This window comes from Triticum dicoccoides, chromosome 5B (genome assembly GCF_002162155.2).
Source record: "Triticum dicoccoides isolate Atlit2015 ecotype Zavitan chromosome 5B, WEW_v2.0, whole genome shotgun sequence".
In the NCBI taxonomy this organism is placed as follows: domain Eukaryota; kingdom Viridiplantae; phylum Streptophyta; class Magnoliopsida; order Poales; family Poaceae; genus Triticum; species Triticum dicoccoides.
Window position 1 is genome coordinate 634,724,689 of NC_041389.1, and position 27,831 is coordinate 634,752,519.

The window sequence follows — 27,831 nt, forward strand, 5'->3', positions numbered from 1 at the left end:
GGTTGTTTCAAGGGTTATCAAGTGGATCGTGTGGACCGTCGGAAGAATGAAGCGGCGGATGCTTTAAGCCGGTTGGGCTCTCAGCGTAAACCGGTCCCGCCTAACGTCTTTTTGGACGTGTTGCACAACCCGTCAGTCAAGCTCCCGGGTGAGGTGGATTTGGCTATCCTTGATCCGGAGGCTCAATTGGTGGCAGCCCTGCATGTTATTTCGGATTGGACAGTTCCTTATCTTGCGTACATGAACCGGGGGGAGTTACCAGAGGATGAGATTCTGGCCCGGCAGATAGTCCGGCGATCCAAGTCTATGACGATTGTCAATGGTGAATTACATCATTGCAGTGTATCAGGGGCGTTTCAACGTTGTGTCTCTCCTGAGGAAGGCTGTGAAATCTTAAGAGAAATCCATGAAGGGGATTGTGGACAGCACGCCGGTTCAAAGTCTCTGGTGGCAAAGGGGTTTCGTCACGGGTTCTACTGGTTGACAGCGCACGTTGATGCGGAGGACTTGGTTAAACGGTGTGATGGATGCCAGAAATTTTCAAGGCGTGCTCATGTGCCGGCTCAAGAATTGCGGATGATCCCAATAACATGGCCGTTTGCAACGTGGGGGCTGGATATGGTTGGGCCTTTTAAAAGATCCAAGGATAAGAAAACCCACCTTTTGGTGGCAGTTGACAAATTTACCAAGTGGGTTGAAGCGGAGCCTGTCAGCAAGTGTGATGCAGCAACAGCGGTGCAGTTCGTCAAGAAGGTGATTTTCCGGTTTGGTTTTCCACACAGTATCATTACTGACAATGGTACCAATTTATCCAAGGGTGCTATGAAGGAGTTCTGTGAACGTGAGCACATCCGACTTGACGTGTCGTCAGTGGCACACACCCAGTCCAATGGACAGGCAGAACGAGCTAATCAGGAAATCTTGCGAGGCATCAAACCCCGGCTTTTGGTCCCATTGCAAAGGACACAAGGATGTTGGGTTGAAGAGCTACCATCTGTATTATGGAGTATCAATACTACGCCAAACCGGTCCACAGGATACACGCCATTTTTCAGGGTCTATGGAGCAGAGGCAGTTCTCCCTAGTGACATCCGGCACGATTCGCCTCTGTGGCAGCTTATGTTGAAACAGACAATGAGACAGCACGGCAAGATGCTTTGGACCTATTGGACGAAGAGCGTGATATAGCGGCTGCCCGTTCGGCGATTTACCAGCAAGATCTTCGTCGCTATCACAGTCGCCGGGTTAGAACCAGAACTTTTCAAGAAGGAGATTTGGTGCTTCGACTCATCCAAGATCAAACGGGTATGCACAAGTTATCCCCACCCTGGAAGGGACCTTTCGTGGTCAGCAAAAATTTGCACAACGGGTCGTACTATCTGATTGATATTCGAGGACATCAAGACTCACGTGCATCAGAAGAGGAGACCAACAGGCCGTGGAATATAGCTCATCTTCGGCCTTACTATACTTGAGCCATCGGCTCTATCTATGTACATATCATGACAATGTATATATTCTCTTTGATATATCAAACCGGAGCCTCAGTTAAAGCGGGGTCTCTATCTTTCTCATCATGCGAGGTTACACAGAGTGGTTCTGTTTAAAGCGGCCTCCGGTTTACCCTTTGACATTAGTTTTTTATATCACTGGGGGCCTTGGTCGTGTCCGAACCAACGAACACCCTTTGATAGGCGACAGCCACCAGATCATTTGGGGACTTGGTCAAGTCTGAACCAGTCACGCCTCTTGGTCGGCCTAAGGCCACAAAATCACTTGGGGGCCTTGATCCTGTCCGACCATGGTAATACCATCTGAACAGCTCAGTATAACATATTTTTGCAAATGGTTTTTTATCATTACTTTTGCTTCCATGTTGTTTTCATGGTTTGTTCGTTCTTTGCTTTTGTTGGATTTCTTTGTGTCAACAGGCATATTTTTTCCGGTTCAGCCAATGATTTTTGATCCCCCTTTTTTAAACCGGAGGAATCTGCCTGGTTTACCTTTTCCCTGTTAACATCATGGAGTAACCAGGGGGCTCGTATTAAGTCAGTACGGTTTGAACGGGAGCTACTTTCTCCCTTTTTGACGGTAATGGTTTATAAAACCACCGCTTCAGGCTTGGCTAAAGCCAGCTTTATGCTCAAACATGGCAGGTATTTATGTATCATTTATTTGTTATATTACTGATACACATATCAAGATCATAATCCGGCTGACGGTATAACCGCCACCAAAGTTCAAATTTTTCTGATTGCAGGAAATATGAGTTAAAGTTTTCAAGCAAAAGCTTCAGTACTTATGCACGAAGGCATATTCCGGGCAGAAGTTTTAACTATCCTATTACAAGGCAGCACGGTGTTCAAACAAAATCATTGTTTTTGCAAATAGCTCTTCAAACCGGCTTCCGGTTCAAGCCTGCTCCTCATCCTCCGCCGCTTCAGCTTCTTCGTCTCTACCCATTGGCTGGAAATCAACAGTGGTCCAGTCGATTCCCATTAAAGCTTGGAAAATAGCCTCTTCATGGATCAGGGAAGACGGTTCAATATCAGGGGCGTAAGTGTGCTTACGGGTTGGAGGAATCAGATTCTCCGCTTCAACAGTTGGGGCCGGCACTCGCTTGTTTTGATTATTATATTCTGCTTGATAATGCGTCAAATCTGCCTCTTCAGCTAGCTGGCAAGCCAGCGGGCGCACTGCACGGTTTATGGCCCTTAAATCCTCTTCGTTGAATTCAGAGCCATCTTCTTTCAGACTGGGATAGCCTTGAGCTGCTTCCACAGGATCAAAGTCGGGCACCCATGCCTTTGCCCGGATTAAGGCATTGATTGCTCCGGTTCGGGCAGCAGATTTTTTCAGCTCCTCAATCCGGGCTGGAAGCATTGACAACTTGCTAAGAGTGTCCTGGATTAAAGAGGGCGCCGGGTTGTTGGGAGAAGCTATGGTGATGATCCGTTGGGCTCCGGTATACAATTGTTCCACCAAGGTGTAGGCAGCTTTCAATTTCTTCCGCACATCATTTCCTAAGTGCCCAATACGTGTGCCTACAAATAAAATTGGAATGGTCTCAAACCGGATTTACGACACAGCAGATTCAAATTTATCACAGAAGTTACAAGGAGCTTACCAAAGATTGCAGCAGTCATGGAGTGTATTTGCCGTTGCACGGCTGTTAGTTCATCCACCACCGGTTTAAGGGCCGCTTTAGCATTTTCCGTTCTTTTGGTTAAACCGGCCTTCTCAGTGGCCCAGTCAGCCCGCTCTTTCTTGAAGCTTTCTTTCAGCCGTTCCGCAGTGCTCAAAGCGCTGGTTAATTCTTGCTTGGCCTTATCTATTTCAGCCTGCTGGGTCTTTAGGGCCTCCTGCAAATCCGCAATCTGGTCCTCCTTGATTTTCACTTCAGCCTGCATACAGATGGCATTTTAAGCTTTGCACAGGCGATCCAAGAAATGGAAGTATCAACCACATAACAAAGTTATATACCTGATACTTGGGGGCTAATGCACCTTCAATTTTTTGTATATTGCTAGATTACAAAGTCCCAAGCTCAATACAAGTATTCAACTTGGCACTTGGGGGCTAATGGCTATTTGATCAAGTTATGCTCTAAGGACAACTTTTTATTTTTGAGCCCGATTTACTTATGCTAAGTTAGACCGGCCCTCGAGGGTTATGCCGACGGATTTCAAAAATGTTCAGGATCAAGTCCCGGTTTGACCAAGGTCACAAACCGGCCCTTGGGGGCTACAAGGATGAATGCAATGACAGAAAGGAAAGAAGGAATTTACCTCAAATTTATCCCTCATCATTTTGACCAGGCCAGCTTCACAGTCACGGCTAGTGTAAAGCCGGTTTAGATAGCCAGAGTGAAGATCTTGAGCATTCAGAGCGGCGTATGTCTCTAATTCAACATCCCATTTTCCTTTGTTCAAAGGGGAAGAATCCTCTTTGATGGTATGCCTGGTAAGGGTGGCAGGATTCCCAGGTTCAGAGCGGCCTACGCCGGTAATCACAACATCATCATCTTTTGACTCGCCGGTTTGGGTTGGTGCGGCCGGTTTGTCAGCAGGAGTGTGGGATTTCTCAATCTGGACAGAGCTGGCAGGCGGATCAGCAGAGGCTGGAATATGAATAGGACCTTCTTCAGGGATAACATCGTCTTGCAGAGGAGGATCATTGGGGATATCTTCACAAGTAAACATTTCATGATCAGGTGCTTGGTCATGTTCTGGGGCCACATCTTCTTCAGCCGCTCTATCCAGGCGGGCCTTCTTGCTTGGTTTCGGTTTAGCCCTGAAAGAAAAATAAAAAATCAAGGAAAAGTGTAAGCCATTGCGCAGTATACTGGAAGCATATGTTCGGTTTAACTTACCCAGCAACTGTTTTCAAAGGTGGTAGCTGGCTGGCCAACGATTCACCATATGATGAATGAGAAGTGACCTGATAATCGGAGTCGGATGGATTAAGAGGTTGACGGAAGAAACCCGCTTTACGATTTAAATCAATAAAAAGGTCGGAGACCTCGGAGCGGCGTTTTCGAACCGGACTGTTTGGTAAACCGGCAGAGGTAACTACCTGGCCACTGTGCCGGGTTGTGCGGCGAGCTTCGTGTTGCTGGGTCTTCATAAGAAATTGGGAATCCAGATAAGCAAGAGGATGAGAAAATTTAATTTTCCGGTTTGCCCAGCGAAATTTTGGCAAAGGCAGGATTTCTGAATCGGAAGAGAGAATGGTTACCTCAACGAAACCCGCATTACTGGCTTCAGCGTCATCCTGACAAGCATTATCATCAATATGGCGTGTAAAAAGCAAGCCAAGTGAATCAAGTTCTACCTCAAGATCCGGATTACCCACATCATCATCAATGGCTGGGTCAGATGAAGCGGTGGTTTTTCTCTTATGAGCTGGTTTCTTGATAACCTTGGTCTTGGGCCGGGTTGGCCGTCCTGCCTTCTCCGTTTTGTCTTGAGGAAGTTTCTTACTCCAAAATGGATTATCACCCTGGATCAGCAGTAATTAAACGTTGAACATATAAAATAGTAAACCGGTTCAACAGTAGAGCAATTAAAATATTACCGCTGGCGGTTTGTTGGTGGTGCAGTAAGGAGGCAGACCGGTTTGAGCACAGAGGTGCTCCGGTTCATTCAGCATCTTTTTCACAGATTCTGTGACTTCGTCATCAGGGAGTTGGATTTTAGTGTGTCGGAGTGGGTCATCGACACTATCAGTATACTCGCACATCAAATTTGGGCGCCGGCTTAGAGGCAAAATGCTCCATGATATCCAGCAGCGTGCAAGGTCTATTCCTATTAAACCATTGGCCATGAAGGCCCGGAGCTTGGACAGTTGAGGAGCATATTTAATTCTCTCCTTGGCGCTTAGCCTTTGTGGAAAAGGGTGAGTGTTGCTGAGCCGTTCCGGACGGAAGCCAGGCAAGGGATTTTCATTGTCAGGAGATGTATCCTTGCAATAAAACCAAGTTGCGTTCCATTCCTTGGGGTGAGTATGGAGTTTGACGTGGGGATAGGTGATTTCTTTCCTTTTCTGAATGGCCATACCGCCCAGTTCGGTATTAGGGCCGTCAGTGAATTCAGTACGGCGGTTCAGATGAAAGAGATCTCTAAATAACTCGACTGAAGGTTCCTCTTGAAGGTATGCCTCAGAAAGTACTTGAAAGTGACATAGATTGGTGACGGAGTTGGGGCCAATATCCTGTGGACGGAGTTGAAAGTTGGCTAACACATCCCGGTAAAATTTAGAGCCGGGCGGTTTGAAGCCCCGGGCCATGTGATCTGCAAAAACCACGACCTCTCCTTCCTGGGGCGTAGGAGGACATTCATCTCCAGGAACCCTCCAGTGAATCGTATCTTTGCTATCCAAAGCACCGATCAGGACTAGATCTTTCAGCTGTGATTCTGTGACACGGGAGGGAACCCAGTTGCACTCGTACACTTGTTTGGCCATGACGAGATCTACAAGAAATAAGTGATCCGGTTCAAGGTCATGCCGGATAAAAAGGTGTTGATCTAATTACGGTAAACCGGAGGCAGTACCAATAAACCGGTCTTCTACAACGCAGCATCAGATGGATTCTGGCGGTTCAACCAGGGGACTAATGACATATATGCCGGTTTAGCAATTTTTTCTCTATGGTGAAGTTAAACCGCCTGGCCTAAGCATCGGAAGCAATTGAAACTATGGACAACTAGTCATGCAGAAACAAGTTTCACAAAATCAGGTTACAGCCGCGGATCTACAGCAAGCTCATAAAAACAGGAAATATTTCGAAGACTAAGGCGGAAACAGAAGTGAACCATTGAGCGGATATGTGCGGGAGATCTATGCGCTTGGACGAGAAATAGCAGGTGGATGCTAAAGGGATCGCTACTAAGCACAGAAAGAGTCCACAGATGCATTCAAGGTCAGAGAACAGCCATGAACGTGCAATGAACATAGCAAGAACATGGAACCCTAAGAACAGATCTAGGTTAAGAAGGAGAGAAGACTTACCGAGAACGGAGAAGATGCGGAAAGACGCCGCAACACCCTGGTACGTTCAGGTTGATGCAGCGGCCCGAGACGAGGCGGAGGTCGACGGTGGTGGCGGAGCTGCAAAGCTGGCGACGTGAGGAAGAAGAAGAAGGGACGAAGGGGAAGAGAAAGGAAATGACCCTTCGGTCTTATTTATAAGGCAACCGAGCTAGGTCAAACGCGCGAATCCAGGAGTTGTTATTAAGAGGGCGTTATGAACTTCATAATGACGTCATGCCGGTTTACAGTAACCAAAACTGATGACGTCATGCCGGTTTATAGCAACTAAAAATAATGACGACATGGAGATTTGCCAATTAACAGAAGATATCCAAGACGCAAGATGGTGTGAAGGATTGACATGAACCAGTTCAAATCAATCTGGGGCCTAATGTTGGGGAAATTACCACTAGGTGTAAACCGGCCTACTTGGGCCGAGTTAACTTCATTAGTGGCGTAAACAGATGAAGGCCTAAGGCCTGTAGTCGGTTAGAGCATGTAGCCGTAAACCGGCCTGATGTATGACTTGTATTGTAAGTAAGGAATAGAGAGATAGCAACCGGAGTACGAGTATGAACCGGTTGGGACTCTATGGACCGACGGGCGCCACCCGCGTATATAAGGGGGCGACCCGGTGCCGGTTCAAGGGAGACAACCACAACTCGAGCCTAGGCGAAGCTTGTTTGGTCCCTAGTCATCGAGATCATATCAATTCCATCACAAATAGACGTAGGCTTTTACCTTCACCGAAGGGGCCGAACTAGTATAAAATCCTCGTGTCCTTGTGTCCGCTTTAACCCCTTCAAGTAAACTCGTAGCGATGGCTCCACGACTAAGTCCTTTCGCTAGGACATCTGCCGTGACAAATCCACGACATCGACCGACTCTTGACTGCATCTAGAGTATTAAGTTCATAAAGAACAGATTAACGCATTAAGCAAGATGACATGATGTAGAGGGATAAACTCATGCAATATGATATAAACCCCATCTTTTTATCCTCGATGGCAACAATACAATACGTTCCTTGCAACCCTTTCTGTCACTGGGTAAGGACACCGCAAGATAGAACCCAAAGCTAAGCACTTCTCCCATGGCAAGAAAGATCAATCTAGTAGGCCAAACCAAACTGACAATTTGAAGAGACTTGCAAAGATAACTCAATCATACATAAAAGAATTCAGAGGAGATTCAAATATTTCTCATATATAAACTTGATCATAAACCCACAATTCATCGGATCTCGACAAACACACCGCAAAAATAGTTCACATCGAATAGATGTCCACAAGAGAGGGGAAGAACATTGTATTGAGATCCAAAAAGAGAGAACAAGCCATCTAGCTAATAATTATGGACCCGAAGGTCTGTGGTAAACTACTCACAACTCATTGGAGGGGCTATGGTGTTGATGTAGAAGCCCTCCATGGTCGATTCCCCCTCCGGCGGAGCGCCGACGAAGGCTCCAAGATGGAATGTGGTGGAAATTGTGTTTCGGTGGCTCCCTGGATGTTTTCGGTGTACGTAGGCTTATATAGGAGGAAGAAGTACGTCGGTGGCCGCCCAGGGGCCCACGAGATAGGGGGGCGGGCCCAGAGGGGGTGGGTGCGCCCTCCTGTCTCGTGGCCGCCTCGGCTGCTTCTTGACTTGCACTACAAGTCCTCTGGATCACGTTCGTTCCAAAAATTATGCTCCCGAAGGTTTCATTCTGTTTGGACTCTGTTTGATATTCCTTTTCTTCAAAATACTGAAATAGGCAAAAAAACAGCAATACGGGCTGGGCCTCCGGTTAGTAGGTTATTCCCAAAAATGATATAAATGTGTAAAATAAAGCCCATAAACTTCCAAAAGGGGTAATATAATAGCTTGGAACAATCAAAAATTATATATATATTGGAGACGTATCAATTACGTACCGAGGTGGAATATGGTGGAGGGGGGCACCGCACACGGCTGGGAGAGATCAACAGATCAACTTGTGTGTCTAGAGGTGCCTCCCTGCCCCCGTATATAAAGGAGTGGAGGAGGGGGGAGAGCCGGCCCTCCTATGGCGCGCCCTGGAGGAGTCCTACTCCCACTGGGAGTTGGATTCCCCCCTTCCAAGTAGTAGGAGTAGGAGTCAAGGAAAGGGAAAAGAGAAGAGAAGGAAGGAGGGGGTGCAGCCCCTCCCCCTAGTCCAATTCGGACTAGGCCTTGGGGGGCGTGCAGCCTCCCCTCTCTCTTTCCCCTAAAGCCCAATAAGGCCCATATACTCCCCGGCGAATTCCCGTAACTCTCCGGTACTCCGATAAATACCTGAATCACTCGGAACCTTTCCAATGTCCGAATATAGTCGTCCAATATATCGATCTTTACGTCTCGACCATTTCGAGACTCCTCGTCATGTCCCCGATCTCATCCGGGACTCCAAACTACCTTCGGTACAGCAAAACACATAACTCATAATATAAATCGTCACCGAATGTTAAGCGTGCGGACCCTACGGGTTCGAGAACTATGTAGACATGACCGAGACACATCTCCGGTCAATAACCAATAGCGGAACCTGGATGCTCATATTGGCTCCCACATATTCTACGAAGATCTTTATCGGTCAAGCCGCATGACAACATACGTTGTTCCCTTTGTCATCGGTATGTTACTTGCCCAAGATTCGATCGTCGGTATCTCAATACCTAGCTCAATCTCGTTACCTGCAAGTCTCTTTACTCGTTATGTAATGCATCATCCCGCAACTAACTCATTAGTCACATTGCTTGCAAGGCTTATAGTGATGTGCATTACCGAGAGGGCCCAGAGATACCTCTCCGACAATCGAAGTGACAAATCCTAATCTCGAAATACGCCAACTCAAAAAGTACCTTCGGAGACACCTGTAGAGCACCTTTATAATCACCCAGTTACGTTGTAACGTTTGCTAGCACACAAAGTGTTCCTCCGGTAAACGGGAGTTGCATAATCTCATAGTCATAGGAACATGTATAAGTCATGAAGAAAGCAATAACAACATACTAAACGATCAAGTGCTAAGCTAACGGAATGGGTCAAGTCAATCACATCATTCTCTAATGATGTGATCCCGTTAATCAAATGACAACTCATGTCCATGGCTAGGAAACTTAACCATCTTTGATTCAACGAGCTAGTCAAGTAGAGGCATACTAGTGACACTTTGTTTGTCTATGTATTCACACATGTACTAAGTTTCCGGTTAATACAATTCTAGCATGAATAATAAACATTTATCATGAAATAGGGAAATAAATAATAACTTTATTATTGCCTCTAGGGCATATTTCCTTCAGCAGAGAAGTTTGGGAAACACAAGCACCCGAAGACACGCATAGCGGAGTAGTCCGGATGTGCGCCATAAAGGAGAAAGAAAGGTGTCTGATCATGGTGTGGCTGGCATGGCCGGCGATTGAGGAGAAAGGTGGCGGTTTGGAGAGGCTCTGCCCAGTACTAATACGACATAATTGCGTGAATGAGGAGGGACATAAGCCTGCTCTTTAGTCTCGGTTCCAGCCACCAACCGGTACTAAAGGGAAGCACCAGGAGCGAGGCCCTTTGGTCCCGGTTCGTGTCTAGAACCGAGACCAAAGGTGTCAGACAAACCGGGACCAATAGCCCCAGAGACCCGCCCGGCGCCCTGGCCTCACGAACCGGAACTGATGCACCCACTGGTCCCGGTTCGTAGGAGAACTGGGTTTAATGCCCTTTTTCAGGCCTTGACCAAAGCCATGTTTTCTACTAGTGGAAAGCCATGCCGACGGATGCTAATGCTACACAATTCACTGTATCTGTATCTCTAGCTGGAGTAGTATTGTGTGCGTGTACGTACTCTCGATAGAAGTCTCGAACTCTTGATGTGTGAGCTAGTGCATCTTTGTTGCGCATAGCGAAGCAGAGTTGCACGACGTCCTCCGACCACCAATGTACAAGACCTGCTGAAATGTCCATGCATGCCCTTTAGTCACCGATGACATTTCAGGCATTCGAGGGTGCAAATACTTTTAGTCGAGGATTTTATAGAATTATTAGTTTGCCTGGATACGCGATTAGCATCCCAATATCGCGAATCATTGTTCTTACTTTCCTGATACATGATTAGCATTCCAACATTGTGATTCCCTTGTTTGTTCCTTTTGTATTACCATGCTTTGTTTTGTGGTAGTGAGTAAGTGATCAATGTAGCTACATCTCTAATAATTTGTAGAATGGAAGGGCACTGTTAGAATATATCATTATATATACCATTTTATGTGTTCATAGTAACCATGCGGTAGAAAGTACACACATTTCGGGTCACAAGTCCATATCATGTTTGTAATTTCAAGAGGAGAAAGATTATTCACGATGGTGTGTCGTGCCTATCCACCAAGCTCCTCATGCCTTAGGAAATTGTCGTGTCGTCCTCCGAGTTACTCCCAAAAAGTTGGGTTGCTCTCTTGAGAGAGAGTAGCATGGAACTCCTTTTGATCAGGATGAGCATCGGGGCGAGCTCAACCAAGTATCGATGGGCTTCGCACAACATCATGCCTATGGTAGCCTAAGGCCCAAGACTAGTCATGATCAGACATCGTTGTGGCACCCCGGCTAAGAGAAAACGGGAACGCCCCGTATTCCAGCCCAGAGATCGTGATGTAGTCTTCTGGAATACGACACTGCTTAGCATAGAACAAACCGACTCTTTATTACAATCTATTTGGGTATAAGGGTTACATCGGCACGGCGACACTATGCCTGCCACTGTTGCTCTATGCAAGCAGTAGAACAACTCGAAGCAGCGGAATAACTCTAGCAGCGGAACAACGATGATGGTGGTGAACTCCACTCCGCAGGGACTCTGGCTAGAACGCTTATCCTAGCTCGCACACAAGGGATCCACGGCAAACAAGCAATCAAATCCGGCATGACCTGCAAACTGGCATGACACGCCAGGTCAGTACATTGAATGTACTTGCAAGCTCACAATAACCAGAAGCATTCAAGGCAAACAACAGCATGGCAATTACAGGTTAAGCAGGGATTATCATGAGATCATCATAGCAACATAGCATGAACAACATGAACATGATACAGCTAGCACAATATGAGCATGGCATGAACATATGAATATGACAATGCTAACATGCAACATGAGGACACTATATGCACCACTTATTCTGCTCGGGCTACCTCGTAATCATCACATGCATCACTTACCATCCTTGGACATCACACGATCATCTTAGTATCAAATCAAGCTTGGTATAAACAATACCACAGTAATCATTAAATGACCACAAGGAGCTTGATCTTTACCTACAATTCTCGCACAACATCACGAATATCCAACAACTCGGTATCCTCTATACCACGGTGATCACTCACGGATCACAAACGGAACCACTCTTGGTTCAACGGGTTACCTTGTAACCAAACGGTGATCATACGTAGATCACATAATCCACTTATCTCATCATCGAAACAGGGTTGTTATTAAGCACATTATTATTATTACTGTTGACCCATAGTGTGACCGACACGAACTGGGCCCTTATCCGCGGGCATGACTATCGATAGATTTAACACACACTCTGCAGAGGTTAGCACACTATACCCACACCACGGAACCCATGGTCTCGCACTCCCATTCGGGTGGACCAACGGCGTTCCAACAAAACTGTCCTACTGCCATGACACTCTCCCGGCCACTCCGACTAACTCCCCACTGCGCTAAGTCATGGGTGGCCCCGTGTCTACCCCAGGCACGAACGGCCACTGTCGTGGAAAAACGGTCCCAAACAGGGACAAAAGCGCTTATCATCCAACTATGGGCACACAAGGTTATGTCTACTTACCGAGCCAGGGTACCACACGCCCATAACCTTCCCTCATTGGAGGCACCAGCGAGAGGCATGACAATAGACCCAGTCAGGACCCTCCCATAAAGGTTAGCAAGGTTGCACTGGTCAGCTCGATATGGTGGCACCATCACTCAGGCAACAGTTGTTCAAGTTCAATTTAATCTGGTTAAACTTCAATGCAAATATGCTGAGCCATGATAAAATAACATGACGCAATTACAATGCATGAGCCTGATATCAACATAATCATGAGGGTACAACATAACTATCGACCATATCACAATGAATCGTATCCAACTGAGCATGGCATAATGACGTGCATGAATATCACAAGTACAACACTACTCATAGAAACCTAGCATGACCACTAGCATCAACAATATCATGCAAGAACATATCAACAATCTACCATGCAAGCATTCAACCGACTGGATGTAATGGTACATGCATAACGACGGCACTCGGAACAGACGATAGTCATGCACCGAAGGCCATCACCAACATCAACATGTACTACTAGCAAGCATAAACATATGAAAGGAATACTAGCAGGTATAACATGATAACAGAGTACAAGACTACATAGCACGAAAGTGAACATGCATCTTTAAGCATCACCGGAACAATGATAACCATATTTTAAACAAGCAAACATTTAATAAAGATTCAAGTTGAAAACCATGGCTACTACATGACTATCATGCAAGTGGGTATTGTGGCTTTCCTGGGGATGAAGAAGGCACCGAGGAGAAGTGCGGTGAAGCCGCGGAAAGATTTGCCAGAAACATTTCTCTCTTAGAGGGGCTGTTTACGTGCAAGGGCTAAAAGGTCATTTCCAAAATATTAACCCCAGCAGGAAGGGCTCGACGAGACGAAGACGTGAGCATTGGATTCACCTCAAACAGAGTTACGGTTGCGGAGTTATGAGGTGTAGAAGATCAGGGACTTTTTTGTAAATATAATATTCATAGCAGGGTCCCTGAGTTGATAAGGCAAAGGCGCAAAATTAGAAATACGCTTTCAGAAGTTGAAAACGTAATACGGAAATCCGTTTCCACTTATCTGACGTGGCGAGGCGGGGTCAACGCGTGTGGCTGCCAGGTGGGGTCGGGGCTGAGTCGCCGACGGACGGGTCCCACGGCCTGCAGGGCCTATCACTTATCTAGCTAGGCAGGCGGGGTCAATGCCTGCCCGCCGATAGGTGGGGCCGCATGGAGATGGGGCACGCCTGGCCTGGCTCCTTCTTCCTCCTCACGCTCACCCGCGATGCAGAGACGAGGCCGGCGGCCCGACGTGGATTCCCGGTGACTCCGGCCACCTCTCGCAATGCTCGACCTACTAGCGTGCTCAGGGAGGGAGCCGCACCCGTCTGTGGGCAGAACGGTCGCAGGGGACCATGGGGAAGGGCGGAGCTACGGCCGTGGCGGAGGGGACCTTCGGGTGGAGATGGGGCTTGCGGCCAAGGTGGCTCCGGCTATGGGGCGAGGGCACAGGGAGAACCGGCAGGGTCTAGGGCAAGGCGATGGTGGTGGCTACAAGGTGAGGAGGGCTCGGCTCTGCCCGGATTTAATCGGAGGGAGCGGCGGCCATGGCGGCCATAGGAGGGCTCGGGAGCTTCTAGAGCTCGTTTGAGAGGCTGGGCAGGACCAGAGGAGGGTGGTGAGGCTGCTGGAGTGCTCGGGCTACGCGTGGATGGGCTACTTATAGCCGTGGCCGAGGAGGCCGAGCTGGCATCACCGTGGATACGTGTCCGATGCCGCAGACGCGTGTGCTCACGCATGGGCTTGACAGTACGCGAAGGAGGGGCATAGGGAGGAGCCCACGGGGAAGAGGAGGCCAGGGAGCATGGGGAGGAAGGCGACGGCAATGAACCGAGCCAAAACGCCACTGTGCGTCTGAGGGAGTCCTGGATTAGGGGGTGTCCGGATGGCCGGACTATAACCTTTGGCCGGACTCCTGGACTATGAAGATACAAGATTGAAGACTTTGTCCCGTGTCCGGATGGGACTTTCCTTGGCGTGGAAGGCAAGCTTGGAGATATGGATATGTAGATCTCCTCCCATTGTAACCGACTCTATGTAACCCTAGCCCTCTCCTGTGTCTATATAAACCGGAGGGTTTTTAGTCCATAGGACGAACAACAATCATACCATAGGCTAGCTTCTAAGGTTTAGCCTCTCTGATCTCTTGGTAGATCTACTCTTGTATTTCCCATATCATCAATATTAATCAAGCAGGGGTAGGGTTTTACCTCCATCGAGAGGGCCCGAACTTGGGTAAAAACATCGTGTCCCTTGTCTCCTGTTACCATCCGCCTAGACGCACAGTTCGGGACCCCCTACCCGAGATCCGCCGGTTTTGACACCGACATTGGTGCTTTCATTGAGAGTTCCTCTGTGTCGTCATCTTTAGGCCCGATGGCTCCTCCGATCATCATCGACGATGCGGTCCAGGGTGTGACTTTTCTCCCCGAACAGATCTTCGTATTCGGCGGCTTTGCACTGCGGGCCAATTCGCTTGGCCATCTGGAGCAGATCGAAAGCTATGCCCCTGGCCATCAGGTCAGATTTGGAAGTTTGAACTACATGGCTGACGTCCGCGGAGACTTGATCTTCGACGGGTTCGAGCCACAACCAAGCGCGCCGCACTGTCACGATGGGCTTGATCTAGCTCTGCCACCGAACAGTGCCCAGGAGGCCACACCAGTGTCTGCTCCGACCCTTAGCTCGGAGCCGACTGCGCCAATCGAGGATGGGTGGCTGGACACTGCCTCGGGGGCTGCAATCTCTACGGTGATCGAGCCGAACACCAGCCTTGTCCTCTACGAAGCCCGTGACTCCAAGGTGCCAGACTCCTCTCCGGACCCCGAACCTCCACGCCCCTGCCGATCGAATCCGATTGGGCGCCGATCATGGAGTTCGCCGCCGCAAACATCTTTCAGCACTCGCCCTTCGGCGACATTCTGAATTCACTAAAGTCCCTCTCTTTATCAGGAGAGCCCCGGCCGGACTATGGTCAGCAAGGATGGGATGCGGATGACGAAGAAATTCAAAGCCCACCCACCACCCACTTCGTAGCCACTGTCGATGATTTAACCGACATGCTCGACTTCGACTCAGAACACATCGACGGTATGGACGACAATGTAGGAGACGAACAGGAACCAGCGCCTATAGGGCACTGGACAACCACCTCATCTCACGATGTATACATGGTGGACACACCTAAAAGAAACGACGATGAGGAACACGGGGACGCAACAAGGGATCGTTCCCTCGAAAAGCAGTCAAAGCGGCGGCGTAAGCACCGCTCCAAACCCAACCTCGACAGAGACAGCAGCCATACAGACCCAGCCACAGAGCAGGGTGAACCGGCGGACGACGAACATGCCATTGAGCAACCGTTCGAACAGGGCAGCTTGGATAAACAAACCGAACAACCCGTCCCCGGCAAAGATAATAGTGCGGACGACCTCACGCCGGACAAGTTGCTGGAGCAGAAGAACCTCCACAAAAGGCTCGTCGCCACTGCGCGTAGCCTAAAAAAGCAGAAGTGGAAGCTCAAAACAGCGGAAGATGTACTCAGAATTAGATGGAGCAAAGTACTCAACACCGCAGACAAATATGGTGACAGCCACCACAAAAAGAGCTATTCGAAGCAAAAATTACTACCGCAATTTGATGAGGAGGCCTCAGAGCCCCCGCAATCAAAAAATAAGGAAGCCACCCGGTCGGATAAACAACCCCATGGCCAACATAGAGCGGCAAACGGAGCCGCACACAAGCCGGCACGCGATCCGCAGAAGGATTCGCATCAAAATGACGGCCCAGCCAGATCTATCTACGGGCCAAGAAAGCAAGCTCTGGTAAGCAATGCAACACAACAAGTATCTGAACATCACGGCACACCCAAATATAGGGGTGCCGCACACCCCCTATGTTTCACCGATGAGGTGCTGGACCATGAATTTCCAGCGGGATTCAAGCCTGTAAACATAGAGGCATACGACGGAACAACAGACCCTGGAGTCTGGATTGAGGATTATATCCTCCACATACACATGGCTAGAGGAGATGACCTCCACGCCATAAAATACTTACCCCTCAAGCTCAAAGGGCCAGCCCAGCATTGGCTTAAAAGCCTTCCTGAAAACACCATTGGAAGTTGGGAAGAACTCGAGGATGCTTTTCGGGCAAATTTTCAAGGGACCTATGTCCGACCTCCGGATGCAGACGATCTAAGTCATATAACTCAACAACCCGGAGAGTCAGCCCGGAAACTCTGGAACATATTTCTTACTAAAAAGAACCATATAGTCGACTATCCGGACGCCAAAGCCTTAGCAGCTTTTAAACACAGCATTCGAGACGAATGGCTCACCAGACACCTCGGCCAAGAAAAGCCAAGAACAATGGCCGCATTAACAAGCCTCATGACCCGCTTTTGCGCAGGAGAGGATAGCTGGTTGGCAAGAAGCAGTACCAGGGATGCAAGTACATCCAAAGTTATGGATGGAAACGGGAAACCACGACGCAGCAAGGACCAGCGCTGGACCAAGGGAAACAGCCCGAAGAGCACAGCAGTCAACGGCGGATTCAAAAGCTCTCGGCAGAATCAGAAAAAGATGCCCTCAAGGATAACAGGGACGAGCTATCTAACCTAAACAAAATCTTGGACAAGATATGCCAAATCTACAGTATTCCCGGGAGGCCTACAAACCATACCCACAGAGATTGTTGGGTCTTCAAGCAATCTGGCAAACTCAACGCCAAACACAAGGGGCTCGACATACCAAGAGAGGACGATGACAAACCCCACAAGCAGCGCACCGGAGAACAAAAGAATTTCCCACAAGAAGTCAAAACTGTAAACTCACTTCACGTGATAAAAGGGAAAAACAGAGTGGCGCCTATAGAGATACGCGCCATATGGCCTATCCCAGAGGAGTCCCGCCACTGGTTGTTAAAACCAATCACCTTCGACCATCAGAATTACTCTAGAAGTATCCGGAACGCAGGCTAGACTGCCTTGATATTAGATCCAATAATTGACGGACTCCACTTTACACAAGTCCTAATGGACGGCGGCAGTGGTCTAAACCTGCTATATCAGGACACAGTCCGCAAAATGGGGATAAACCCAACAAAAATTCGCCATAGCAACACTTCCTTTCAAGGGGTAACGCCAGGCCCAAATGCCCATTGTACGGGTTCTCTCCGGCTAGAAGTTCTGTTCGGCTCACCCGACAACTTCCGCCGCGAAAAGCTAACCTTCCACATCGCCCCATTTACAAGTAGCTATCAAGCACTACTGGGACGCGAAGCTTTCGCCCGCTTTAACGCAATACCGCATTATGCATCCCTTACGCTTAAGATGCCCGGTCCACGAGGCATCGTCTCATTAAAGGGAAATATTGAGTGTTCCTCGAGCGTGGAAGACTGTGCAGCTGCCTTGACAGCCACACACTAAACTGGCTTCACTAATCAAAGCACCTAAACAGGTCGTTCAGACCCCGGACATGGCTAGACGAGTCCGGCGTAAACATACAAGGGCTTACTAGCTGCATACCCCCGTACAAGGGGCTCCGCGCGTGTACAACAAGAGACAATAAAGCTCAATTTTACCCATTTTCTGAATTATACTTTGTTTATTTAATATAACATACATTTTCGCATGATCTTTTTCAACTAAGTTCCTTTCTTTTACAGATGAACACCGTGCTACAACTGTCCAGGGTACGGCACAATGGAGACACAGGCGCAGACGTGCAGTAGGGCCCGTTCCAAGGATTCTTTTCAGATTAAGACCCTGTGTAAACCTTTTTCACTATCTCTTGCCGATACACATCCCCGGGTTTCTTGGTATAACCGAGGAGGAGGCTGGCATCTTGGCATGTGGCCACGTCAGAATTTTGCGCGTACCTGGACACCAGGGGCTTCTTACCAAGGGCGTTGTTCAGCCTGTTTTCATAAAGACCGAATACCTTAGGGAGTGTTCGGCGTCGCGAGTTTGGCCTTATATGCATCAGCTCCGAATCATGTCTTTGGTCAAATGTTGGGTTTGCCCGGCTCCTATGTTTTACTGCCTTACGTTCCGCTCTATCGGCTAAGGCAGCACCAGGAGAACTTCTGCGATTGTGCCCCTGTTCGGCCAGGCGAGCACCTCAGTAGAGAAAGCCGAAAACTGACTGTCATGATATAGCGTGGGACTGGTCAACCACTCGATGACCCGCCAGAATCTTTAGGATTCCTCCGCATTAACAAAGGGCCGTTTCTCGGCCAGGCACACACGCGCCCCAAATTCGGGTGAGCGCGGTGCCCTTAGGGGCTATATAGTAGCCCCACTGTCAAACTCCTATGGCTAAGTGAAAGTGATAAAGCATTATAGTCCGTTTGCCTAGTTCGCAGCGCTATCACCTCCTTAATAGGACCAAGACGTTGGATCAAGTGTGAAAATGCGCCTTCTGCGAACACCCCCGCATTATATGCGTGGGGGCTGAAGCCGAAGGCTGCCATCTTTCAGGTTATATACACATATACATTAACAGCCGCACAAGAGGTATTCTAATTCTTGAAGGCACAAGTATAAAAAGCTTTTATATTCCATCGAAACATTGTTTTACAATAATACATGTTATTCGAACATAATATCCTTCGAGCATTGCGTCTCTATTAAACGAGTGCCCTGCAGAACTTCCTAAAAATAGTGCTCGGCAGGTACTGGACTCTCGTCCGAATCTTGGGATGCAACAGCGATGGCCTTCATCTCCGCCCAATATGTCTTGACACGGGCAAGAGCCATCCGCACACCCTTTATGCATGCTGACCTCTTCATTGCATTAATATGCGGCACCGCACCAAGGAACTGCTGCACCAAGCTAAAATAACTCTTCGGCTTGGGCCTTTCCGGCCACAGATGACTCACGACATACTTCATGGCGAGTCCGGATAACCTATTTAGCTCCACCCATGCGGCCAAACGATCGGTTAATGGAAGTGGGCGCTCTAAATTGTGGAACTGCGACCAAAAAAGTTTTTCCACTTCGTGGTCCTTTTGATCTCGGAAGTGTTCGGCCGCGTCCGCGGCACTTGCCGCTAAGTCCAGATAAGTGTTCGCCGCACTCCACAGCCGGTCCAACGGAGCATATTTGGGATCCCCGAACTTCATCCGCATCATAAAGGGCTTTCCAGCCATGATATCTCCGGCCTGACGTAGCTCCTCCTTCATAGCTCTCATCGCAGAGCGAGTATCCTTGGCCTCGGTAGTGGACTTCTCTAGGTCCTTCTGTGCCGCTCGATCTTCTTTTTCAAGAAGCTTCCAGCGGTCGGCAGCATTCTTCAACTTTACAGCCATCTCGGCCATTTCCTTCTTGCTTTGGCAGTGAGCAGCCTGTTCGTCTTTCAGCTCTTCAACCGCCTTTAAGGCAGCCGCATCACTTTTCCTGGCCTGCTCCTTGGCTCGGGCAAGTTCCGCCCAAAGGTTCTCCATGGCAGCGGCACCATCTACATCAAGCACACATGTTGTAAGGTACGGGCATCAAGCTCCTCTTACCAGGTGTCTTCAGAGAAATTACATACCTTGTGCCTCGTCAAGCCGCTTGTTGACAAGCGCGATGTCGGCATCTGCCACATCAAGTTGCCGCTTTAGCTCGGCAAATTCATCAGTCCGGCTAGCCACCGGACACTTCGCCACCTACATAGGAAAGGCGACATATTATACCTGGGATTATGATCCTCGGCGCGTCGTCATTTTTGACAACGCACAGAGTCTCACGGGCTACTATCTATACAGGGTGCATCTTATATATGCGGATCTGTCAAAAGGTACATCATTTCGCGTACCTCAAAACCTGTCAGTAAACTCCTGACGGCCTCGTACAACCCGCTCTCCGCGGATGAAATCCTTCCAGTCACCGTATCCATCAACGCACGGTGTTCTTCTGAGATAGACACTCGCCCGAGAAGATCCTTCAGCTCCTCTGACCGTGCACCGGACGGTGCCAGACTCGTCCGATGGCCTTTTTCAAAGGCCGGACACGGAGGGCCTTAGGGGGCCATACGACTGCCTTCCGGCCCTGCCGGATTCGGAGAAACCCTCCATGACGACACCTCAGGGTCGCCTGCCTCGCAAGGCGGTACAGCAGTGGGAGGCGTTCCGCTCTCCATCATCTCCGGACGAAGATCCCCTGAAGACGAGCTCTGCTGAGAAGGGCTGAGATCCAAACTACAAGGTAAAATTTCGGTTATCTTCCTCAGAAATAGGACAGGGATGTCCCTCATTTTAAAACTCCCTTCTTTACTTACGGCTCGGTGGAGGGCTGGTCCCCTTGGGGGCACAATGCGACCGAGGCATCCACCAGCGCCGGGCCCTCTGACGAAGATTTCTTCCCCCGCTTTGAGACCATGGTCTCCGGGTCTTCAGAGGCGGTCCTCTTCTTCCCCTGGTTAGAGGAATTCTCGATTCCTACCTTGCTTACAGCCTCCTTCGGGGAGGCGGTAGCTTCCTTGTTCCCCTCTTCGCCTTCTTCCAAAGGTGCAACCTCCAGCATCCTGGTTAACACGGGATCCGGCGAGGTCTCAGGGAGGGGGGGGCGGACACCTGATTAGCTTTGCTTTCGCTATCCACTCCTGTTTAAGGGACAACTCTTTTAAGGGCAATTTTATGATAAATATACGGATAGCGTGTCCGGGTACAGGGCTACTTACTTGAGTATTGATACGTCCATTTTGCATCATGCTTTTATATCGATATTTATTGCATTATGGGCTGTTATTTCACTTTATGTCACAATACTTATGGCTATTCTCTCTTATTTTACAAGGTTTACATGAAGAGGGAGAATGCCGACAGCTGGAATTCTGGGCTGGAAAAGGAGCAAATATTCAAGGACTATTCTGCGCAACTCCAAAAGTCCAGAAACTCCACGGAATACCTTAGAATAAACAAAGAAAAATCATCGCCAAAGGTGAAGGCCAGGGGGCCCACACCCTGCTCACGAGGGTGGGGGGCGCCCCCCCTGGGCGCACCCCCTACCTCCTGGGCCCCCTGGTGGCTCTTCGACGTCCATCTTCTCCTATATGAAGTCTTTCAATGAGAAAAAAATAGCAGAGAACCTTATCGGACGAGACTCCGCCGCCACGAGGCGGAACCTTGGCGGAACCAATCTAGGGCTCCGGCAGAGCTGTTCTGCCGGGGACACTTCCCTCCGGGAGGGGGAAATCATCACCATCATCATCACCAACGCTCCTCTCATCGGGAGAGGGCAATCTCCATCAACATATTCACCAGCACCATCCCATCTCTAAACCCTAGTTCATCTCTTGTATCCAATTCTTGTCTCCAAGTCCGGGATTGGTGCTAGTAGGTTGCTAGTAGTGTTGATTACTCCTTGTAGTTGATGCTAGTTGGTTTATTAGGTGGAATATCATATGTTCAGATCCTTTATGCACAATATTACCCCTCTGATTATGAACATGAATATGCTTTGTGAGTAGTTACGTTTGTTCCTGAGGACAAGGGAGAAGTCTTGCTATTAGTAGTCATGTGAATTTGGTATTCATTCGATATTTTGATAAGATGTATGTTGTCTCACCTCTAGTGGTGTTATGTGAACGTCGACTACATAACACTTCACCATTATTTGGGCCTAGAGGAAGGCATTGGGAAGTAATAAGTAGATGATGGGTTGCTAGAGTGACAGAAGCTTAAACCCTAGTTTATGTGTTGGTTCTTAAGGGGCTGATTTGGATCCATATGTTTCATGCTACCGAACGCGAATCATATGAGCGTGATGAAAACTAGCTTGACGATATTCCCATGTGTCCTCGGTAGCGCTTTTCCTATTATAAGAGTTGTCCAGGCTTGTCCTTTGCTACAAAAAGGATTGGGCCACCTTGCTGCACTTTATTTACTTTTATTACTTGTTGCTCGTTACAATTTATACTATCACAAAACTATTTGTTTCCACTTATTTTAGTACTTGCAGAGAATGACCTTGCTGAAAACCGCTTATCATTTCCTTCTGCTCCTCGTTGGGTTCGACACTCTTACTTATCGAAAGGACTACGATAGATCCCCTATACTTGTGAGTCATCAAGACTCTTTTCTGGTGCCGTTGCCGGGGAGTGAAGCGCCTTTGGTAGGTGGAATTTGGTAAGGAAAAATTTATTTAGTGTGCTGAAATTTTCTGTCACTTGCTACCATGGAAAGTAATTGTCTGAGGGGCTTGTTCGGGGTATCTTCACCCCGTCCAGTTGAGCCAAGAGTTGCTACTCAACCTATTGAACCCACTAAACCTATTGAAAATGAAACTTCTTTTGAGATTCCTTCGGGTATGATGGAAAAACTGCTAGCTAACACTTTTGCAGGAGATGGAACAAAGCATCCTGATGAACATCTATGCTTTGTGGATGATATTTGTGGACTATTTAAGCTTGCAGGTATACCCGATGATGCCGTTAAGAGGAAGGCTTTCCCTTTATCTTTGAAGGGAGACGCATTGACATGGTATAGGCTATGTGATGATACAAGATCATGGAACTATAAAAGATTGAAGTTGGAATTTCATCAAAAGTATTACCCTATGCATCTTGTTCATCGTGATCGCAATTATATATATAATTTTTGGCCTCGCGAAGGAGAAAGCATCGCTCAAGCTTGGGGGAGGCTTAAATCAATGTTATATTCATGCCCCAATCATGAGCTCTCAAAATTGACAATTCTCCAGATTTTTTATGCTCGGCTTTCTGCTAAAAATCGCACCATGCTCGATACTTCTTGTGCTGGCTCTTTTATGATGAAGTCTATTTTGGATGGAATTTATTGGATAGAATTAAACGCAACTCTGAAGATTGGGACCTCGAAGAAGGTAAGGAGTCAGGTATGACACCTAAGTTTGATTGTGTTAAATCTTTTATGGATACCGATATTTTCCGTAAGTTTAGCACTAAATATGGACTTGACTCTGAGATAGTAGCTTCTTTTTGTGAATCTTTTGCTACTTATGTTGATCTCCCCAAGGAGAAGTGGTTTAAATATCATCCTCCCATAGAAGTAAAAGTAGCTGCACCTATTAAAGTTGAAGAAAAGATTATCACTTATAATGATCCTATTGTTCCTACTTCTTATGTTGAGAAACCCCCTTTCCCTGTTAGAATGAAGGATCATGCTAAAGCTTCAATTGTTGTTCGTAAAAGCAATATTAGGACTTATACACCTCCTAAGCAAGTCAAAGTAGAACCCAATATTGCTATTGTTAAAGATCTCTTGTCTAATAATATTGATGGGCATGTTATTCAATTCACTGGTGAAACTGCTAGAATTGCTAAACCCTGTGATAGAGATAAACATGGACCTGTGGTAGGCGTTCCTGTTATTTATGTTAAAATAGGAGATCTTTGTTATCATGGCTTATGTGATATGGGTGCTAGTGCTAGTGTTATACCCTTTGACTTATACAAAGAAATTATGCATGAGATTGCACCTTCTGAGTTAGAAGATATTGATGTTACAATCAAACTTGCCAATAGAGATACCATATCTCCAATGGGAATTGTTAGAGATGTTGAAGTCTTGTGTGGGAAAACCAAATATCCCGATGATTTTCTTGTTCTTGATTCTCTACAAGATAGCTTTTGTCCCATTATATTTGGTAGACCCTTCTTGTGTACTGTTGATGCTAAGATAGACTGCAAAAAGAATGTTGTTACTGTTGGCTTGGACGATATGGTCCATGAGTTCAATTTCTCTAAATTTAGTAAACAACATCGTGAGGAAGAATTGCCTAGTAAGGATGAAATTATTGGTCTTGCTTCTATTGATGTACCTCCTAGTGATCCTTTAGAGCACTATTTGCTAGACCATGAAAATGATATGTTCACGAATGAAAGAAGGGAAATAGATGAAGTATTCTTTAAATAGGAACCTATTCTGCAACACAATTTGCCTGTTGAAATCCTAGGGGATCCTCCTCCACCCAAGGGTGATCCCGTGTTTGAGCTTAAACCGTTGCCTGATAATCTTAAATATGCTTATCTTGATGAAAAGAAAATATATCCTGTTATTATTAGCGCTAACCTTTCAGAGAATGAAGAAGAAAGATTATTTGAAACTCTGAAGAAGCATCGTGCCGCTATTGGATATACTCTAGATGATCTTAAGGGCATCAGCCCCACTCTATGTCAACATAAAATAAATTTGGAAGCGGATGCCAAACCAGTTTGTGATCCTCAACGACGGTTGAATCCTAAAATGAAAGAAGTGGTAAGAAAAGAAATACTCAAGCTTCTGGAGGCAGGTATAATTTATCCCGTTGCTGATAGTCAGTGGGTAAGTCCTGTCCATTGCGTCCCTCAGAAGGGAGGTATTACTGTTGTCCCTAATGATAAAGATGAATTGATTCCGCAAAGAATTATCACAGGTTATAGGATGGTAATTGATTTCCGCAAATTAAATAAGGCTACTAAGAAAGATCATTACCCCTTACCTTTTATTGATCAAATGCTAGAAAGACTATGCAAACATACACATTATTTCTTTCTAGATGGTTACTCTCGTTTTTCTCAAATACCTGTGTCGGCTAAAGATCAATCAAAGACTACTTTTACATGCCCTTTTGGTACTTTTGCTTATAGACATATGCCTTTTGGTTTATGTAATGCACCTTCTACCTTTCAAAGATGCATGATGGCTATATTCTCTGACTTTTGTGAGAAAAATTGTGAGGTTTTCATGGATGACTTTTCTGTCTATGGTTCCTCTTTTGATGATTGCTTGAGCAATCTCGCTCGAGTTATGCAGAGATGTGAAGAAACTAATCTTGTCTTGAATTGAGAAAAGTGCCACTTTATTGTTAATGAAGGTATTGTCTTAGGGCACAAAGTTTCTGAATGAGGTATTGAAGTTTATAAAGCCAAGGTTGATGCTATTGAAAAGATGCCATGTCCCAAGGACATCAAAGGTATAAGAAGTTTCCTTGGTCACGCTGGCTTTTATAGGAGGTTCATCAGACTTCTGAAAAGTCTCTCGGCCTCTGACTAATTTATTACAAAAAGATGTACCATTTGTCTTTGATGATGATTGTGTAGAAGCATTTGAAATACTTAAGAAAGCGTTAGTCTCTGCACCTGTTGTTCAGCCACCTGATTGGAATTTACCCTTTGAAATTATGTGTGATGCTAGTGATTATGCTGTAGGTGCTGTTCTAGGGCAAAGAGATTATAAGAAATTGAATGTTATCCATTATGCTAGTAAGACTTTAGATAATGCTCAAAGAAATTATGCTACTACCGAAAAGGAACTTTTAGCAGTTGTATTTGCTTGTGATAAATTCAGACCTATATTGTTGATTCTAGAGTAACTATTCATACAGATCATGCTGCTATTAAATATCTTATGGAAAAGAAAGATGCAAAACCTAGACTCATTAGATGGGTTCTCTTGCTTCAAGAATTTGATTTACATATTGTTGATAGAAAAGGAGCTGAGAATCCCGTTGCAGACAACTTATCTAGGCTAGAGAATGTTCTTGATGACCCACTACCTATTGATGATAGCTTTCCTGATGAGCAATTAAATGTCATAAGTACTTCTCGTAGCACTCCGTGGTATGCTGATTATGCTAATTATATTGTTGATAAATTTATACCGCCTAGCTTCACATACCAACAAAAGAAAAAGTTTTTCTATGACTTGCGACATTACTTTTGGGATGACCCACATCTTTATAAAGAAGGAGTAGATGGTGTTATTAGACGTTGTGTACCTGAGCATGAACAGGAACATATCCTATGCAAGTGTCACTCCGAAGCTTATGGAGGACATCACGCTGGAGATAGAACTGCACATAAGGTATTGCAATCCGGGTTTTATTGGCCTACTCTCTTCAAGGATGCCCGTAAGTTTGTCTTGTCTTGCGATGAATGTCAAAGAATTGGTAATATCAGTAGACATCAAGGAATGCCTATGAATTATTCACTTGTTATTGAGCCATTTGATGTTTGGGGCTTTGATTATATGGGACCTTTTCCTGCCTCTAATGGTTACACTCATATTCTAGTTGCTGTTGATTATGTTACTAAGTGGGTAGAAGCTATTCCAACTAGTAGTGCTGATCATAACACTTCTATTAAAGTGCTTAAGGAAGTTATTTTTCCGAGGTTTGGAGTCCCTAGATACTTAATGACTGATGGTGGTTCACACTTTATTCATGGTGCTTTCCGTAAGATGCTTCCTAAATATGAGGTTAATCATAGGATTGCATCTCCATATAACCCGCAGTCTAGTGGTCAGGTAGAATTGAGCAATAGAGGTCTCAAATTAATTTTGCAAAAGACTGTCAATAGGTCCAGGAAGAATTGGTCCAAAAAACTTGATGATGCATTATGGGCCTATAGAACTGCATATAAAAATCCTATGGGTATGTCTCCGTATAAAATGGTTTATGGAAAAGCATGTCATTTACCTCTCGAACTAGAACATAAGGCATATTGGGCTATTAAGGAGCTCAACTATGATTTCAAACTTTCCGGTGAGAAGAGGTTATTTGATATTAGCTCACTTGATGAATGGAGAACTCAAGCTTACGAAAATGCCAAGCTGTTTAAAGAAAAAGTTAAAAGGTGGCATGACAAAAGGATACAAAAGTGTGCGTTTAATATAGGTGATTATGTATTGCTATACAACTCTCGTTTAAGATTTTTTGCAGGAAAACTTCTCTCCAAATGGGAAGGTCCTTACGTTATCGAGGAGGTCTATCATTCCGGTGCCATAAAAATCAACAACTTCGCAGGCACAAATCCGAAGGTGGTAAACGGTCAAAGGATCAAACACTATATTTCAGGTAATCCCATAAATGTTGAAACCAATATTATTGAAACCGTAACCCCGGAGGAATACATAAAGGACACTTTCCAGAACGTTCCGGACTCCGAAAAGGAATAGGTATGTGGTACGATAAGTAAACCAACTCCAAAACAATTTTTAAGGCAATATTTCTCCGTTTTGGAATATTTAGGAAAATAGAAAAATAAGTAGCAGTCCAGGGAGGACACGAGGCCTCCATGAGGGTGGAGGGCGCGCCCTACCCCCTGGGCGCGCCCCCTACCTCGTGAGCACCTCGTGTGCCCTCCGGACTCCGTTTCCTTGCACTATACGTATTTTGGTCGGTAAAAATTCATTATATATACTCCCGAAGGTTTTGACTCTCGTATCACGCAAATCTCCTCTGTTTTCGTTTCGAGCTATTTCTGCTGCAGACTAGAGCAAGATGTCTTCCCAAGATTCGGAGGGAGAGAGCTACATGGATGATTATATTGTAAATCCCAAGGTATATGGGGACGTGGAGCATTATGGCTGGACCACGGAGGAAGAAGAAGACTATGATCCAAAGAGGAAGGTGGAAACGAGTTCCGACGAAGAGGACTATCCCCTACCTCAACCTGGTGACATGCAT